The following is a 14,549-nucleotide window of genomic DNA, read 5'->3' as shown; positions in this document are numbered from 1 at the left end:
TAGTCTGAAAATATAATTTAAAATACATCAGCTGTTATAAATACACAATGCACTAAACAGATATAATTTGCATATGCTAACGGACGAAGCAAATTGACATTGCTTGTGCATCTAGTTAAAATAAAAAAGAATGATATTTTAATGAGTTAAGGTTGGTAGTTCTCATACTTTGCCAAAATGAAGGTTTTACCATGCTTTATAAAATAATATAATAAAAAGTATTATAGCGGACTATATGCAGTATGCTCGTTGTTGAAGCCGTACGGTGACCTATAATTGGCAATCATACCACATCTTCTTTTTTTATATTGATCACCAACAGATAGATAATTCTTGCAAAAACATCAAAAAAGAAATTTATGTGATGAAATTTAAAAAAAAAAAGAAAAAAAAAGAGAAAACAGGTTTGATAACATAGTTTAAGAAAATGAAAATAAAAAATGATGCCTTATTTGATGAACTTATTTTCTTGCTAAAAGAAAACATTAAAATTTCTTTATCAATTCTTACTATTTCAGTTATCACCCCTTAAACTAATCAACGTCAATCGTACTAATTTTTGTTAAACGATGCCAAGGAGAGTAGGAGTTACTGTTTAATGGCACTACGAAGCAGAGATAGTCTCGGGTTGCCAGACTATGTAGAAGTAGGTGAGATAGGTTCATCATGTTCATGGCGCAGAAGTGCTGCATTTTTGTGTTGGATTTTCTTTCAAGAATCTTCTTTTAATTTAATTTTCTATTGATGGAGAAACGACATTTGAAGAGATAATAGGAAGTCCGTATCTCCAACAAAACTTTCAAATATTGATTACTTAGTATTTGATTGCGTAATGTTTATGAATAATAATTTATGTCTAGATGAGAAAAAATCTATAGGAAGGTCATGAAATTGAGACCGCCAAGGATAAAGGTCTGGACATTTGGTATGTCGCTGGAAAATGAGGCTTTTATGGATAGGGGCAGACATTGAGCCTTGCTAAAGGCCACATATGGACTCCCTTAAACATTTTTGCAATAGTTCTAAACGTGCAGAGAGCATGTCACTATTTTAACACTAGACATGGGACTTAACGTACCCATTTTGTCCGTGTTTGACTGCGTACTTGTGCATCCAATACTGCCAAACGGACGCAAAATACGGATTGCACCGCCGGTCAGGAGTAGACCAATGTGACCAGTCACCCTTTGTTGTCAAATATATTGTCAAATAAGTATACATTATGCTCAAATATATCTTCCGACAAAAAAAGTTACAGCTATTAGCTTTTATTAAAATTGAGAATGGAAATGGGGAATGTGTCAAAGAGACAACAACCCGACCAAATATAAAAACCATAGCAGAAGGTCACCAACAGGTCTTCAATGTAGCGAGAAATTCCCGCACCCGGAGGCGTCCTTCAGCTGGCCCCTAAACAAATATATACTAGTTCAGTGATAATGAACGCCATACTAATTTCCAAATTGTACACAAAAAACTAAAATTAAAATAATACAAGACTAACAAAGGCCAGAGGCTCCTGACTTGGGACAGGCGCAAAAATGCGGTGGGGTTAAACATGTTTGTGATATCTCAACCCTCCCCCTATACCTCTAACCAATGTAGAAAAGTAAACGCATAACAATACGCACATTAAAATTCAGTTCAAGAGAAGTCCGAGTCTGATGTCAGGAGATGTAACCAAAGAAAATAAACAAAATGACAATAATACATAAATAACAACAGAGTACTAGCAGTTAACTGACATGCCAGCTCCAGACTTCAATTAAACTGACTGAAATATTATGATTTCATCATATGAACATCAGGCACACTCCTTCCCGTTTGGGGTTTAAAATCATACCATCATAACATATATGAGAAGAACATAACCCGTGCCATGCCAACAACTGTTTTTAGAATAAATGTGTTTAGTTCCGACACAAAGCCTTCATAGCAACGGTTTCCCATGAGTTTCTTAGACCACGTGGCATCATCCATGGTCAAGATTACAATTTGTGTTACAATTGTAAACAGTTGAAACTCCTGCAAGAAATATGTCCCAAGCTGTTAGACAATATGTATGAATTGTGCTTATTGATTATATAAAATTTAAATGTTTTCATTGTTTATTAAATAATCAATATACTGGACAATTGATTTCATTGAGTACTAATATACATTATAACATTGTTCAATACTACCAATAAGCCGTTAGATTCAGAAACGTCGACCTCAGAAGGTTGGACGACAGCATCATTAGCTTCTCAGCGTAATATCCGAACGATTATTGTGATCAGTTTTATTTCAAATGGTAATGATTATTGGATGGAAAAACAAAGGATATGGGGTATCTATCTATCCATGACACAAAATCAGTACATGCACAACACAAAAACACACAAAAAGCAAAGGAACAACGCTTTTGTTGGTGTTCTTCATCTCAAAGTCCAGTTGAGGCCTTCAACACGAAACAGATCAACTCTCACCTCACTGCAAGTTGAAGACCGGCTTAAGGTTTATGTACCCTTCTGTAGCCATTTTTGTGCGAATTTTTCAAACCTCAATTGTATCAAAACTACATATATAATGAATAATAGAGATAGGCCATTTAGTACATATTCCAAGGGGAAACTTGATGCAAAGCATTATTTTTAACTGTGTCATTGTATTTGATAGAAAAAGAGGACTTTGTGGCAAATAAATCAAGATTTTTATAGAAAAAGGTCCTCTTTCGTGACCGATGTTTGGATTTTCTGTAAGTCAGACCAAAATATTTAAAAGTTCTTTATAATATTTGGACATTTGTATTTGCTTTTCACAAAGTCAGAGAGTGTCAAGAAGTGATTTTGTATTAGTGAAAGTGTTTGGTGATTTACCAAAGAAGGACTAAAAATTAAGATTGGCCAATTTTATTACTTCAAATTGCATTGTTTAGCCCTGAACTTATTATCATATCAATATTAATATTACGTGCACATATAATGCATTATTGGCACAAAAATGTGTAAACCCACCCACTCTTTATGTGTTTATTGTTTTTCGTAAATTGATTCGTTACAAATAAGGCCGTTATTTTTTTTTTCTCTATTGAATAATTTCATATTGTCATGTTGGGGCCTTTTTCAGTCGACTATACGGTAATTGATGAACTCATACGGTTGCATATAATTGCTTACATCCACTTCGTACAAATTTGGTGGATAGTTGTCTCATTGGCAATCATACCACATCTCCTTATCTTTTTTATATAAAAAAAAATAGAGAATAAACAAAAATGAAACAACAGAAAAATGAGAAATTGAGATTGATGGGGTTCTAAAGCAAGGAATAGAGTAATGCACAAAAAATATGAAAAAAAGAAGGTAAGCCTAAAAGATGACAGTAAATCGAGGTACCATATAATGTAAGAAATATAGTTCTCTCAATATTCATAAACAGGATGGAGAGAATATATTTCTCTTTGTTACATTTTTTATCTCTCAGATCCTTTATACTACTTAAAAAAATAAACAGGTGTGCATCAGAAAAATATCCTCCTGTGTAATATAAATCCTGATTCGAACAATACCCAACTGAAACTTGAAATGTTTCGTAGGGTGTGCGTTCTATCCAATTATTAGAGAATGTTCACAAGGAAGATAATAAGTAAGGGATACCAGGGTAAATTAAAATTCATATCAAGTAACAAATCAGAAAGGCGTAGTCACGCGAATGTAATTATACATGAGGAAATATTTTTTTTCAAAATCAAATTATTTGCATGTCCTTTTCAGTGGTGCTCTTTTCCTTCTTTGTTCTGCTTTTCAAATAATTCTCAATTTCAGTTTGGAATTTGTCATGTACATTTTCCACTGTAAAATTTCCTTATTTCAAAATCACTTTATAAATCAGTCATTTAGATTCAAAACATTGAACGAACAGAATGAGTGTTACGTACAAGAAGCAAAACAACCAAAATATCCTTAGTAAGTCCATTGTAAAAGAAACACGTAAAGGTAAGAAGTTTAATTAAATTTCAAATAAACGTTTTACTGCTGTTGTTTTTTCTTTTAAAATTTATTGCTCAGTAAGGCCTGTGACACTTATCTTGATAAATGTAAACTTTCAAACCCGATCTACAAATTCATTTCTTAAATTTTAAATTAATTGATAGCGAGTCTCTTATGTCACTTTTTTCATTCAATTACCAAAACTGGAGTACACAAGGTAGAACACAGATAAAGATTTAAGTTGGACCAGAAACGTTCTATTGAACAATATGTTGGAACACATATGTTTCAACCTTTATTGTGGAGCCTCTGACTTTTGAAAAAGCGTGACATTGCGATCCTACATTCCGTCATCTTCATCGTCGTCGTCGTCGGCGGCGGCGTCCACAAATATTAACTCTGTGCTTAAAGTTTTTGAAATTTAAATAACTTTTTTAATAGTTATCAAAGGTACCAGGATTTTAATTTAGTACGGCTAAGGTAATCTATGCCTGGGATAAGAAAATTATTAGTTTTTCAAAAAGTTCAAAGTTTTGTATACAGGAAATTTATAAAAATTACCACATTATTGATATTCATGTCAACACCGAAGTGTTGACTACTGGGCTGGTGATACCCTCGGGGACGAAACATCCACCAGCAGTGGCATCAACCCAGTGATGTAAATAGTTATCAAAGGTACCAGGATTATAATTTAGTACGTCTTAAACTATCCTTGATGTCTGCCAAACTTGGACGAAGCTTGTTTATATTCATAAGATAGTATCCAGAATTAAAATTTTATAAAAAAAAAATCCTGTTTTTCTGTACTTTACTTATAAATGGACCTAGTTTTTCTGCCAAGAAACATTATATTCATTCTGTGGTTGAAGTTTTTAAAAATTTGATAACTTTCTTAAACTTTCCTGGATTTCTACCAAACTTGGACAGAAGCTTGTTTGTGATCATAAGAGAGTATCCAGAATTAAATTTTGTAAAAAAATATCCTGTTTTTCTGTACTTTACTTATAAATGGACCTAGTTTTTCTGCCAGGAAACATTACATTCTCTCTGTTGTTAAAGTTTTTAAAAATTTAATAACTTTCTTAAACTATCCTGGATTTCTACCAAACTTGGATAGAAGCTTGTTTATGATCAAAAGCTAGTATCCAGAATTAAATTTTGATAAAATTTTGTACCTGTTTATTAGTATTTTACTTATAAATTGACTTAGTTTTTCTTCCTGATGACGCATACTAATGAGTAAAAGTGTTAAAAATTCTTCTTTATTAATTTTCTTCGATCGTTTTTTCATGAACATTGAAACACTGAATAGTTTTATATCATGCTGACATTGTCAGACAGACGATGTCTTCTGAGATTTGTAAAGGATATTTGAAAAAGAGGTTTTATTGCAGTGATTCCGAAACTTTTGAAGGATTTGACCCATCCTGATCAATATGCATATGCGAGTTTGCACTGGGCCAGTACATGACAGAAATTTTGTTCACATCCTCACAAATTTGCATTAGACAACATTTTATACCTATATGGAGTTTTTTCGTTTTAGACATACAGGTCATTCTTTTAAAGAAACAACCTGGACGATAACAAGTTTCAAGGAGATGTGCTTCAATGCATACAATAATGACCTGCGTCAGGTCATTTTTTTTACCATGCTTAAATTGCAAACTACAGAGTACATTTAATTTGAGTGTTGTTGCCAACAGTACAATTTTCTATTTTGAACCTTTTTTTAATGTTTAGGCTGAAATAATCCTATCACCTGTTTATTAGGCTGAAATGAATACTATTTACTTTACAAAATGACAAACAAGTGAAACTGCGAGCTACTGCTTACTGATGATAACCCCGCCGCAAGTGGATAATATTAATAGTGTAAAAATATGCAAGTGCTCGGTAAACAGGAAGTTGTCGAGTGATCAATCTGAAAACGCATCACACGGTATAGCTGACTTAGATAAACCCTGAAACCAAATTTTAGAAATCCTTGTATTGTAGTTCCTGAGAAAATTGCGACGAAAAATATTCATGGGACGGACGGACTGACTGACGGAAGGACAGACAGAGGTAAAACAGTATACCCCCTTTTTATAAAGCGGGGGTATAAATATTCCTATTCTAGATAGGGGAACAGCCACATTCTCTTTAAAAAAAAAGGGGTATAATATTTGATCCTGATTCTCACATTTTGAAGAAGAACATTGTATTGCCAGGCATAAGAGAGAAACTAATTATTCTGAAGAGTTTGTTAAAAATCATTGAAAAATGATCTGCTTGTCCATGACAAAAAATGTCGTGAAACAAGAGAAAAACATATAGCACCTCCTTTATATAGCTTATATGATAAATTACTTACAAAGCTACTTGTATTTTTCATCATCTTACAATTCGTTTGCTTCTTACTTCATTCAATTGCTATAACATTTATATTGTAACTAGACAGTGCTTTTAACTTTTATACATGTATCTAGATTATTTAATGATTTTTTTATATTATAAATGAGCAGTACGCCATGCTTAAACCTAAACGCTCTAGAAAAGATTATATCAATTCAATGAGATCTGTAAATTAGGATACACTTTACATTCATAAACAATAAAAATAAGTTTCTATAGGTATAAGAATGTATAAACTAAACTTTGTCAGATGAAAAGGTCCAATTTGGACGGCAAATTTCAGCTTTTTATTGCTCCGCTTGGCTATGAAAAATATAAAATAAACTATCGCACCAACCTTGCACCAAAAAGATTTTTTATCCGAAGTTTGATATGTATGAACTTGTCAAAATGTTAAAATTTCTAATTATTGCAAGCATGGTGCGGTGGTCAAAATTTCGAAAAAACATAAAATTTTCGATATTTTTGCTTATTTTCCCAATTATGACGTCATTTGCACCTACTATTGTGACGTCATTCAACCTTTTTTAGTTAAATAAAAACATTTTTTTTAAATCATTTACTCATATTCTAATAATTTATGGAGAAAAATCTGCTCTGTTAGAATTTTTATTATCTTGTAAATCTGGGGCCATTTTAAGCTATTAAAGCCCCTACCCCTTTGCCGAAATAACGGTAACAGGATTGCCCACAGAAAGACCTTCCTACCGTCGTTCTTTCATTTTATCAATCCTGACACCCCTTGGTATGTTATATTACCTTAAAGAAAACCTTAAAATATGCATTAATTATAGCATATAGAAATCCGACGTCTGTTAATATTAATTGATTCTGCCACCGTCTATGTGGACTCTGTACCGCGTGTTCGCATTGATTGCTGGAGGTCGTCCGTTCTTACCCGGCCGGGTCAAACCAAGACTTTAAAATTGATATTTGCTGCTTCTCCGCTAAGCATGCGGTATTAAGGCGTAAGTGCGAAGAATGGTTATCTCGGAGTCGAATAATGTGTCCGGGTAAGGTGACATGTCTTCCCAATTGTTACATTGTGCACTAGCACGTTAAAAATCTGGCTTAGCGTGTCAGTCTAAGACTTACATTGTAAATATTCATATTGCATTAACATGTACTCATCCTGCATATGCGTATGCATTTGCCGCTGGATGTAAAGCAGTCATCCATCATCATCATATGATTATACCACTTAGATATAAGTTTTCAAAAGAAGTAAAATCATAAAAAGAACTTAGAGGAAAATCAATTCGGAAAGTCCGTAATCATATGGCAAAATCAAATAACAAAACGCATCAAAAACGAATGGACGAGAATTGTCATATTCCTGACATGGTGCAAGCATTTTCAAAATTTCGTTTTCCTATCATCCGTTAACCTTAATATGCAGATACTGAAAATTTGTATTCTTCACTAAATCACACAAACAATCTCTTAATAAAATCACAACAGTTTGCATGAAAGAATTGGGATGAAATGCTTAAGTCTTTACTGGTCATAAGAGGACTGTAATGTACACTTCATCCACCCAATAAAACATATAAAGTTTGATATTTTATTTTTTTAGATTGACATGCTCAAAATGCAGGGAATGTCTTTACAGACAAATGAATCATTGAATTTTTACAAATATCTTTGCGAAATTATCGGATCTGAGGAGGTCGTGCGAATTAGGAGATTGGCTATGACTATAAGTGACATTGGACAAAAATTTCAAACGATAACTAGTGGTAGTAAAGGTGAAGGACTCGATTTAAAAGGTAGTGATTTAGATATAATGTATATTGATCCTACCTGTAAAGTGTATCAATCAGAAACAGAAGAAATTCTTCAAGGTCACAAAATTCCGTTAATATCGAACACAAATGTTAAAGGTCAAACATTTCCGGTTCCGTTAATTATGAATACAGAGGAGACACAACCATGTTTCACACAATTATGCCTTCTAAATTGTTATCTAAGAACTGTATTTTTGGTAGATTTACCTGGATTTAACATACGGGACATAATGCAAAAACATCCTCTGGGATATGTTCTTTCAAGTGATCTGTACAAACAGTTTATGTTTTCTTTGCCTCATTTTCATCTTTCATTTTCCTCAACAATTCATGGTCCATGTTTATCAAATAAAGAAGGTACATACGATTTTGCACGCTGTCTTAAATGTGACAACTGGATACTTCAAGCACAGCCATGGGTTAGTAGACCTCGTTCTACATGGCCATCAGCTGAACTCATATCCAAAATAATATCTTTTGGTGTGTTATTTGTTCCAATTGGCTACAAAGGATCCATAAATGAAAATATTGAATGGCGAATTTCATTTTCTGTAGCGGAAAAAAATCTTATAACTTCCTTCAGCCATACACAATTATTATGTTATGCTATGTTAAAAATCTTGCTGAAGGAAATAATAGAAAAACATGAAGATTTGAAAGGGTTATTGTGTTCATATTTTTTAAAAACAATGATGTTTTGGATTTCAGAAGAAACGGAAACATATTTATGGAGACCAGATAATATCATACCCTGTTTCATGGCATGTCTACAAAGACTGCTGTACTGTGCAAAATATTCAATATTACCACATTATTTTATTCCTGCCAATAACTTTTTCTTTTTAAGGTTCAATACTAATGAAAAAGAAAAATTAACTACATTACTCAAGGATCTGTATGTGCAAGGAATTTATTGTTTCACATCTTCTGAGACCCTTCAAGATTGTCAAAGTCAGTTATACGAGAAAACCGAATCCTTCATAAGCCGAAACATCAGATTTTTTCAACAATTAATGCCAACATTTTATGTTATCCATAATCATGCTCAAGTTGATAATTTCACGAGACTCCTGTATGCATTTCTACGTCATTCCAGAACTGGTTTATCTAGAGATTTGTTCGCTTTACAACTGTCAGCAGCATTTACGTTTGCTCCAGCCGAACCAAAATATCAAAATATATGTAGATCTGGAAACAAACAACATTACTGCAAGACCAAACATGATCTTAGTCATTTGGTGATCGGTTTACATTCAGATGCATTGTCAGGATTGCTGAAGTTAGCTTCTTTCTTCTATGTTCACAAAAAATACTCAAACTCATTAACTGTAATAACTTATGTATTACAGAAATACACAAACGAGAAAGTTTATACAGGATTATTCGCTCATATAAAGACATTTAATCATTTTCAAAAACGCATGCTGAATCTGATGAAAAAAGAAAATCTTCATACAATAATAAAATCTTTCACAGTTCATCCTTTAAATATTGAAATGCATTCATCAATAGTTCCATTGGAATTACAACTGGATGTTTGTAGGACGCCTACTATTTTTCATCCGTTATCATTTGCACATTTTCTCAACTTTTTATGTTACTACCGTCTATATGATTTAGCATCATGTAAGCAGTGCTTACAACAACTGAATCAGGTTCAAAGGACACTTTCATATAATGATACTTTATGTTTGTATCCTGATTCCTTGCATACAATTATTTTTTGTGGCATAGCTCACCAGTTAATGGGAGAGACACACTTCGCTATACATGCTTTCAAAAAAGCTGCTAAGCTAGATAAGTTTAATTCAACAAGTGCAGCGACAAGGTTTGCAGTTTTACAAAAACAAATTTTTGAATTTTGTTCGTGCAATATGAAATTTTTGTCTTTTATATTAGCCACGATTTCTAATGTATGCTCGAAATTTTACCCTTAACGTTTTTAAATGAAAGGCAAGCAACTATTTTCCATACCTAAAGTTAGAACTATTACGCGAAAATAACAATCCTTATTCGAGCCTCAATTCCAATATAAATATTGATCAGACCTTAGACTTTCTTTATTTCTTCTTCTTTTGACAATGACTGAATCAGTACATATTTGTACTCAACAATTTCTCAAATAATTTTTACACTAATCAAGTAGAATTATGTATACATAAAACTCCTGAAATTAAGTACCTTTAAAAAATTTTCTCAGTTTGTGTTACAATTAAAATCAAATATAAAACCGTTTATAAGGGGAGAGAGAGTCCTTTATTTAAAAATATTAAAGACCAAACAGCCTATTGTTTATGCGCATCAGCTAACGCAACTTGGTAGTGACATAAAAGCTCTATGACGTTGTTTCTAGCGATGGAAAAACGTCAAATTATAACGTCCGATTTCGCGTTTTTCACGGATTCCAACATGGTGTACGGTATGTCTCCCAAGAAAAGAGGAACTATTATGCGTCGCGCTACTTTAATATCCTATGGTTTAACACAAATGGACACATAAGATACTACCCTATATGTAACCTTCCTTCTGATAAAAATAATAAAATATAAATTTTGATCTCGACTTTTTGCATTTGCGCCGTTCTGCATTTTATTTGTTTTAATTCTGTAACATGCGTAGATTTTGTCTTATATTTGCGTCGATCTGCATTTCATTTTTTTTTCTTCTTCACTTGTGTTGATTTTGTCTTTCGTTTGCGCCGATTGTGTACAGGTTAGGTGAAAAATATTTTTATGTCCGATTTATGGGCATTATGTTTTCTGGTCTGTGTGTCCGTTTGTTCGATCGTCTGTCCCGCTTCAGGTTGAAGTTTTTGGTTACAGTTTTTGGGCAAGCTAGTTTTTTTTGACGAAGTTGAAGTCCTATCAACTTAAAACTTAGTAAACATGTTCCTTATGCAATGATCCTTCTAATTTTAGTGTCAATTCTTCAAAAATTTTAAAAAATTTAGTATTCACAAGGTTAGGCCGATCATCAATTATTCCTAAAAATTTGGACATACTGGCAGCATGTGCATGTAACTGTTGTCTGGATGATTCTCGTAAAATAATGTCCGATCTTGCAATGAAATTAAAATGTATTTATATTGCTTATTTGAAAAAATCTTATAGTAAAAATAAAATGATGGCAAAGGGTCATTTTTGTTTGTCATTTGTTGCATTTCAAATTGTCTTAAGTAGAATTGATAAACATATCGTATAATCTCACTGAAACTCTTAGCTAATTTCCTAATGTACATGAATGTAGATCAATACTTTGGTTTGCCTGCTTGCTTTGTTTGTATATTTTGTATAATTATATTTTGATAACGTCCAATTGAATTAAATATCATATATACAGGTTTACATACCTATATATAAAGATGTCAATCTTAATTACAGAGCTTGAGTAAACATTAATACAAACAAAGCAAGGAAGCCAACCAAAGTTTTACCCTACATGCATTAGGAAATTGGCTGTAAGGCAAAAAAATATTAATAAAACTAATACTCAGCGAATGTGAATTAAAATAAAATTTTCAGTGTTTAAAACTAAATTGTTGTAAATTTAACTTATGACAAAAACGATTGCTCCAAGAATAATATCTTACATAAAATCGCTCCCTTTCATTTAGCTACAACTGTGACCAGAAAGATTGAAAACAAATTTCGATTTTCAATTCCGGCAACAACCTTTTCTTTGTTTTAATTTCCAAAATGAGCAATTTAGATTGATTATATTTTATCCGGTTGGAAAAATCTTTCTTTGTAGTTTTCAAAAGAAAATTATTTTTTGAATCAATTTTTTTTTTTGTATTTTATATTACTGTCTCGTTTATTGAAAACACGTGAGGTAGTAATAAAAGGATTGTATTTTAAGATAGATGCATAATGTTTTAGAATCAAAACTTTCATTCCTATATTATACCTATAATTTTAATTTCCTTACATCTTAAACATCAAAAATAATGAATTAACAAACTCGATGCAATAATCTCTAAACGTTCGTCTTAGTCGGGAAAAATAATGGTATAAAGAACTCCGTCAATGCTTTTGTATGTCCGTCTTTCAACAGTACCGAATGAGTTCGTTACGGCAAACTTCTGAAATTGACGCGAAAAAGAAACAAGCACATTTAGTCAGGTATAGTCAAATACTCTGTAAGTTAACCAGTGCCATCTTTAATTTCTTTTTTTATTTTAAATAATTTTGCTTATGTGGGACAGGGGACAAAAATAGACTTTTTATAAAAAAGCGGCGTGAAAGGTTATTTCGAAAATTTTTACATTCCGACGGATGGTGTTTCTGAAGGTTTATATTGTGCGGCAATAACATCATAAAGATCTGAAACTGATACATGCTTAATCTCTTGTATTACCGGATAATAAAGTAGGTGAATATAGTTGTTATTCTTGGAAATTTAAATGTGGGTTTCAAACGTCGAATTTGCGAATTTTTTTTCAAATAGAGCGCCAGCAAGGAAAGTTTGTACTATGACGTCAGATGCAATGTTCTGAAGAAAGACAACTCTTTTCTTCAAAACGAACGAGAAAAAAAAACATCAAAATTACTCATAACTTTTTTGAAAGGTCGGTGACATACACTTTTTTTTGCTTTATTTTGAAGAGTACATATAGCACTTTCCTTCTTTAAATTTTTATGAAGAAATCACTGGTAGATATTTTTTAATACTGGAAACGTTTTTCAGTTTTACGTCTAATTTTTGGCGGCAATGAAATAAATCATATTTTTAAAGAACAAATAAATATGAGCCTTAAACAGTTCAACCTGTATTTGAAAGATACAAATGTACTGTTTAACGTGAAACAAGAATTATGCTTGTAGGTTTGAGAGTTTAGATAACAAGCAAATATTATGTTAATATTCGGGAAAACACGAAACTGAGGTTGCTATAGTGACAAAAATAAGTCGGTGACCCCCAATTTTTTTCATCATATTTTATTCCTCATATCATGCAACACCTTCACACAAAATTTGAAGGAAAAATCACTGATAGAAATGAATAGGCTGTTTGGTCTTTAATGTTGTAGTGTTATTGTAGTAGTAAAACATATCAGGCGATTAATTCGCTTCTCCTAAAATCAAATCAGGTAGTTTACTTGTATATACATCTGTTAAAAACAGATTAAGCCAATCATACTGTCTGAATTGATTTACCTACTTCGTTTTTGTAGGATAATATATGTTGACAGTAGATGAATAATATACCATCCTTTATGGTAAAAAGTTCCAATACTACATTTTCAAATTGACAGCCTTGTCTGAATTTCATTTGACTTTTGAAATATTTTTTCTCTTTTCCGAACAAATGATTTTCCTTTACATTTCCTGTTTAATTTTTTTCAGATTATTTTTCATTTGGATAACATGTCATCTTGATTTTATTCCTAGTGTATATTGCGAGGTATACAAGTGTGGCCCAAAATTATAAAGTTTTACTTTTCATGAGCTAAAATAAGCAGATCGATCTTATCATGCTTATTGTTATTTCATTTACTAAACTTTATCAGTTAGCTTGTGTTGGAATTGTTACAATTTAATAAGGCTGAGTAAAATATATTTGAATGTTTTCTTCAAATAATTATAAGTCCAGTCAATCTAGCATAAATTTGACCCTAACCCGAAAGTAATTGCAACAGAAGATTTTTAAGTTTTAATCTTTAGCCTAGTACCCCAAATATACACAGAAAAAAGTCCCATAGAATCTAACTTGAGGAAGACTAAAAAATCACCATTGAAAATTGGATGAAGATAAGCATTGAAAAGGGAGATAACTCTTGCAGAAAAGGCAGAAATATCAATAAAAATTGATACAAAATTATTACTTTACTGCTTCTTTTCATCAGAATGTATTGATTCTTGATTTTTTAGCGGTCTTTAGAGTATAACAAACAACTCTTAATATATTTTCGTATACTATATCAAGCTATAATCTAGATTTCATAATTCATTAGTTGACCATTTATTGAATTTTTCAACATGTCAAGGTAAAGAATCTCAAATTTAATAAAAATAATTAAGTATGTATTCTTCTTTTTGTGGTTTAACGTTCCTTTAAATAAGTAAGTTGCTGAAAAAATATAATATACAGATATAAACAATACCAAATTTTCACATTATTTCTTTCAAAATGGTTACAAAGCTTCAAATTTGTTGAATGAAAAATGCACGAAAATAATAAAACTATCCATAACACTTGGTTTTTGTCCTTTTCATGAGCAGGAGATAATATAATTTAGTCAAATACAAACTTACAACCCCATCAAAGTATCATACTTTACATAAATTTCAAGAAAAACAACCAAACATTGACAAAAAAAGACTCATTTTTGCAAGAGTTATCTCCCTTTCTAATGTTAATTTCCATTGAGAATTAAAAATACTGATTTTGA

This window comes from Mytilus galloprovincialis, chromosome 13 (assembly GCF_965363235.1).
Source record: "Mytilus galloprovincialis chromosome 13, xbMytGall1.hap1.1, whole genome shotgun sequence".
Classification (NCBI taxonomy): domain Eukaryota; kingdom Metazoa; phylum Mollusca; class Bivalvia; order Mytilida; family Mytilidae; genus Mytilus; species Mytilus galloprovincialis.
Note: the sequence above shows the minus strand (reverse complement) of the source record.